The 6,275-nt window shown below is 43.1% G+C and overlaps 1 long non-coding RNA gene across 1 annotated transcript; it reads right to left on the bottom strand.

Moving 5' to 3' along the window:
- Window positions 1-277: 277 nt before the first annotated feature.
- On the bottom strand, window positions 278-3,088 carry LOC309817822. Its single transcript, XR_014296265.1, has 3 exons — window positions 2,998-3,088; window positions 2,601-2,735; window positions 278-564 (listed from the first exon to the last, which is right to left on the bottom strand). It is a non-coding gene; the product is annotated as an uncharacterized lncRNA (long non-coding RNA).
- Window positions 3,089-6,275: the final 3,187 nt, after the last annotated feature.

Consider the following 6,275-nt stretch of genomic DNA (forward strand, 5'->3'; position numbering starts at 1 on the left):
GATTTTTAAAATAACATGGGAAACATTATCATGAGTTTTATTTGCTTCCTGCCATCCTAAGCTCTGTAGATATGAAAAAAGACAACCCCCCCCCCCAAATGAGAACAAGCACTATTTACTCAGAACTTGTCTATAGAGCATGGGAGTCAGCCACCATCACTCACATCAGGCTGAGACTCAGGGCACACATAAGAGTGGGGACACTTTCTGGTGGCAAAAATAGGAAGCCATGTCCTCCCGAGAGCTTGTGATGCAGGGAGGCTTGAGAGAAGCTGATAGGAAGAGGGACGTCTTACGTGATTACTTAGGGGAACATATTTGGCCTTCCCCACATTTGGTTCTACATGGAAAGGACTGAAAATTTCGAAGCTGTGAGTCACTGACCAAGTCCTGACCCTTGGGTCCTATTGCTGCAGAGGTTGGAGTCTGGTTTTCCAGACTGGTTGCTGCAGTGTGTGGGGCAGGGCCTTGTGGCTGGAGGGAGAGTTTCCCAGGCTTCCAGATGGATTTAGAAAATTCTGCATCCCAAAACCCTCCTTCATCATCTACAAGCAATCAGATACTCTGTGGATAGAGAAAGTTGAATCAATGTTTTTAAAATTAACTGCAAACAGAATAATAAATGACTATATATATGACTATATATATAATGTACAACATAATGACATACTAAAAGGCAAATATCAATAGAAGAATCAAACAGAATTTTTTAAGTTCCTTCCAAGAAATGAATATGTTCAATTAAAATCACACACTCCTGAACTTCAGTATTTGGTAGTACATATTTGTGTGAAAAGAATTTTCAAATATGAAATATGTAAACCAGGCAAAATCTCCTTATAAGTCAGCATTAACAATGGAAATTTTGATGATAGGAACCTGTAATAAGCTAAATGGCATCCCCCTTGCAAAAGAATTACATTTTTCTCATTAGCAGACTTGTATCACAAAAAATTGTACTAAATATATTTTAAATTTCATAGATAAACATTTTGTGGAAAAAAAACTGCAAACGATAGTAACTATTACAGTAATGTGAATTTACTGTAAATCTTAGGATTTCTTATTTCACTAATGTTCACATTGTAGTGAATCTCACAACAAAAAGAGTTTCAATTCATTGAATTTTTTTTCTTGCCCCAATACCGAAATCTGGCCATCTGGTCGACCTGGCCGCTGCAGACGCCAAGCGACGTGCAACTGCTGTGAACCTCAACAGGAAGTATCCAGATCGCACACGGGCGAAGGCGCACCGCCACACCGATGACACCCGTTCTCGACCCAGGACACCATCTGTCCCATTTGTTGTCCTGGGGGGTCCTCCCCTCTGCCCGCGCGTCTGTAGGCCGTTCACTGTCTGCAGAGCTTCGTCAGAGAAGCTCCCGACAACAATGCCCACCCAGGACCGCGGCCAGGCTCGTGTCTCCTCCCGACCATCACGGATGCCCCGGCCAGTCTCTGTTTCCCAAATAGAAATGACTACGACTTCCGACCACCGAAGCCTAGGAGGAACTGCCGCCCCTCCATGAGCGCCCTACACGCTCGCCCTCGACAGTCGGCGGTGAGGGGACCTGAACAGGTTGGAAAGGCAAGCGCCACGCTGACGAGGCGACCAAGGAGTGGGGACGGGAGGTCCCTGCGTAGACGTCGGTTCAATCTGGCGGGTGGCTCCCGTCTGTTGAGCCGCATCCCGTGCCCCTTCCTCGTTGCAAGAACCGCCCCCGTGACCGCCTCTCCTGGATCCCGGAGAAAGTGAAGTGGACCCGTTGAGCAGCCCCACCGCCTCGACAGCACAGGGCTGTACACGGGCCCCCAAGGCGGCGAGGACGCAGCGACGGATCGTTCCACACGGAGTACGACGTCGGGCACGGACATCCTCTCCTGGTTCCGCGTACAAGGGTAGGAGGTCTCGGCGGGCCAAGGGGTATCAGGGAGTGCTGGTCGACCGGCGCAGACCTTTAGCACCACATGAGCATAGTTTTCATGAAACAGTGATGCACACTCGGCAAGTCCAGGGGTGTCAGGAAGAAGAAACAAACACACACACGCACACACACACACACACACGCACACACACACGCACACACACACACACACACACACACACACATCCCTGGGTCTAATAGGAACACTTACCAGGGCTGGCAATGGTGGGAGCAGAAAGCCCATTGTTCCCACCTCTGGGGTTCCCTGGGCTAGAATCCCAGCTCATTCAGGCAGATCCTGGTTGTTTTACTGATGTATCTGTGTGGGAGTGAGGTCTTGGAGCTCCACAGACTGTCATTTGCTGTCCAGTGCTCTACACTTCGTTTTGTGTACTATGCCCCTTCTCCTCCATACACAGTCACAATTAAGAAAATAAGAATCTGCAGACATTGCATTCAACTTTCTAATTTGAATGAAGGTTAACAACACAAAGGAACAGAGTTATGTGAATAACTTTGCTAAGGAACTTACATTTATCTTTATAAAACTATCAAAATGTTTATGAGTAGTCTGTAGAAAGTTAAACATTTTAAAATTAGGAAAAATAATTGATTCTTTATTGCTATCTTTCACCAAGCCTCCATTCACCCCAGCACCTATAACACAGGACTCACCTGATGAAACGCCTGCTCCCGACTGACATAGAGATTTCTGTTCTGAGTCATTCTCTATCCCCTGTGTTCACCGCATTCCTAAGTCCACTGCAGCCAGTAACATGATGAAGGAGGTCACTGAGCCCAACGGATGACCTTTAAAAAAAGAGAAGGTAAAAACCTCTCCCGTCTTCTGTGAGGTCACAGCCTTAATGAGACTGGAGCAAGTGAAAGTAAATGTTGGGAAAGAGAGTGTTTCTACATTGGTTCCTGACCTGCCATATCCCTAAAAGGGTGGTGAACATAACTGACGTTAATATTTCCTGGGTGCACTTAGGAGATCTGGACCCAAAGTAGAAACCTGACCACTTGGCAAAAGATGGATCAGTTCAGGAATCAAAATAATTTTTTTTCTCACCTGTTGTTTCATTATCAGGAACTCTGCCACCATCTGCGCTCCTCTGCATCCTTATGCAGGGACAATCGGGACATCAAGCAGATAAATCTGAAGAAAGAGAAAACAGCCATGAGAACCCAGCCTTTCAGAGTATTGTTAGATATATCAGGCATCAATCCCCAACCACTCAGCTGGGAGTGACCCCTGCCACCTTACCCACAGGCATGCACAGACAGAAGGAACGCTTTTTCCTCCCATGGTCAAGAACAAGGCTGCATTGGCTACTCGGCATGTAGGGAGAATATAATATCCCCATTTTGCAGAAAATAATGCAAGTAATGGGGTGTTATACTTTGATTCGACTTACTGTTCAGAGTTATTAGTTTATTAATATTCAGTTCCTAGGATTAACACTAATTCCCAGGTAACCCTTATCATGGTCTCCTAGAGAGTCCTGTCTCCACAGCAAGGACACCTCTCGCAATATTCTTATTTAATAATTCTTGGTGAAAGGCACCATCATTTGTTCTCCAACACACATTACAGGTCTTTAGCACCCCTGTTGCACCCACCACCACCCCGGATGCCCTTGCCCTTAGTCACCTTGGTTCCTCCCCATGTGGGAATCAGTAACATCAGAGCCTCAACCCTAGCTCTGCCCTCCATGTCCTTGGACATGTGGCCAGGAGATTTTCTATCAATTTAATGGAGGATGGAACAATCTGAGGATCCATGTCTTTTGACATTACATGTCAAACACTAACCTGGGCTTCAATGAAAAGGTAATTGATTAAACATAGCTCATGGATATAGTGTTTGAAACATAAAGAAGATCTAAAACTTAATCAGAAAGCTATGACCAGTGAGGGTTTACCAGATAGAAATTCTGTGTGAATTCAGAAAAGTAACATGAGCTGTGAATGTAACTAACATGGGGAGATTTTCAATGAAGACCATCACTGAGGAAGCCGCCTAGAAGTCACATGTAGAGAAATGACAGAATGATTATTATGTGAACAATTTTTAACGCCTCTGTTTCCTTGTCAATAGCAGGGATTTCATGCTGGAGAAGAGCCCACTGAATGCAATGAATATGAGGACATGTCACATACAACAACCTTAACTCCACGTGTGTTACACTTTCAGCCCGAATGGGAGAGACTTCAGCCGTTATTCATCACTGAATTAACATAAGCTAATTATACTAGAGGGAAACCATGCAGATCTCAGAATGTGGAAGGTTTTTAGTCACCCTCCAACCTTAGACAACATGAGAGAGTGCACCCTGGAGTGACTCTTGCAAATGTCCTGAACGTGGGAAATAATTCAGCTGAAGCCTCACATTTATACACCAACAGCTCACACTGGAGAAGACTAACCTTATAAAGGTAATGCAGCGAGAGAGCTGACTTTTATTCACACCAATAGCCTCACACGGGAGACAAGCCCTATGTTTGGAATGACTGTGGCAGAGCTTTCAGTGACCCTCCAACGCTTCAATAACATGAGCACATTCACACAGGAGAGAAACCACAAGGAATATCATTTATGTGAGAAAACACTTAGTCAAAGCCATAACCTTAGTCATGGGGGATAATTCACACTAATGAGAAAGCCTACAGATGCAATGAATGTGGAAAAGCCTTTAAACGCAGCTCTCACGCTTATACGCACTGGAAAACTCACAGGAGAGCCACCCTATGTCTGGAATCCATGTGGTGCAGCCTTTACCCAGAGCTCCCACTTTTATAAACACCAGCGAATTCATACTAAGTAGAAACCCTGTGTCTGTAATCAAGGATATTGAGCCTTCAGCCAGAAATTATCCCTTTTAAACCACCAGGAAAGTCATGTGGAGAGAAACCCTGACCCTGTAATCATGGTGGAAGAGCCTTTAGTTGGAGCTCCAGCCTCAGAATACACAGAGAACTCAGAGTGGACTGCATCCCTGACACAGTAGAGAAGACATCCCAAGGTTTACTACGAGGAGAGCCCTCTAGGGGTAAACAATCTAATCACTGCTGTAGAAGAAATCCGATGAAATGAATGCTAGAGTTCCATTAGTCATGGAGTTTTTAGACATGAGAGGGTTCACACTGAAAAAATAGTCTCAGTGTAATGAAGGAAGGACATTATTCAGTGATTCCACATTCCTGACTGAACAAGAAAGTGCTCACACTGAGGAGATGTCAGTTCTAAAGACAATGTGGAAAATCTTTCACTTGCTATTCATCAGAAAACTCATACTGGGAAAATAGTCTATAAAGAATGTGTTAGCATGCAATTGAGTCAATAATTCAGTCCTTCAGCAATTGTCTTATTATTAAATATACAGTATAAAGATGTAGATGATGAAGGGGTTTGAGAAGTGCTGAAAGCAATATTCAGTATCAAGTAAGAAGAAACGAAGCAAACCTGCTTCAGTAGATCAGAATTTGCAAATACATAAGTGCTACTGAGTGGGTATGTGTCATTCAAAATCATGAAATATTGTGATAAGTATGAATGAATCCATTTTCTGTTAATACTCTGTCACTGTTGATCAGTTAGACACTTTCTGACTTTATAAAATAAAATCGTAATTACAAAGACTGGGAACAATCAGGCAACAACGATGAATGTTAACTGAAAATGTAAAACATAGTATGATGTGTGTTAACTCGTACATTAGGGTCCAAATATCCTTATATGCATTCCGGTTGAATGCCTTCAAGAATAAATACACACATACTTTGTGATTAACCTCTGCTGCTTCAATTAATTCTATTACTTAACGTTCATTTACTATTTCTCGTATGACTTAAAACAATGTATACATTAATTATATTTAAAGAAAGGTGAATAATTGTGGGTACATGGACAGGAAGAACTCAAGAATTCAGAGTCAGATGGTGGTTTAATCCCTACATAGCATTTTGTAACCAAGGGTTTCTTTGTTTTGTCCAAGAAGAACAGATAGATATCTTCAGGACTGAGAAGGTGAAAGATCTTTGCAGACATAAAAAGAGTTCTACTTTAAGAATGTATTAGAACATTGAGCGGTGCATATACTAAATCATGTAAACACAATGGAGATCCCTCACAGAGCCATTGATAAGTCTACCTTTAAAGTTTTACTCTTTGATGTAGAAAAATGGTACTAAAAAAAGTTCCGGGAGAAAGATCACCATAGAGACAACGTCTATTTTGTCAATTAAACCTTCAAAAAGCCTAGCTAGGGAGAGCGTACAGGCTGCATGATGAGTTCTGGACGTTTTTCAGTTCCATTTCTTTTTCTTTGTTGGCCAAAACATTCGTTA

The sequence above is a fragment of the Grampus griseus genome (genome assembly GCF_964374135.1).
Source record: "Grampus griseus genome assembly, contig: HAP1_SCAFFOLD_507, whole genome shotgun sequence".
Classification (NCBI taxonomy): domain Eukaryota; kingdom Metazoa; phylum Chordata; class Mammalia; order Artiodactyla; family Delphinidae; genus Grampus; species Grampus griseus.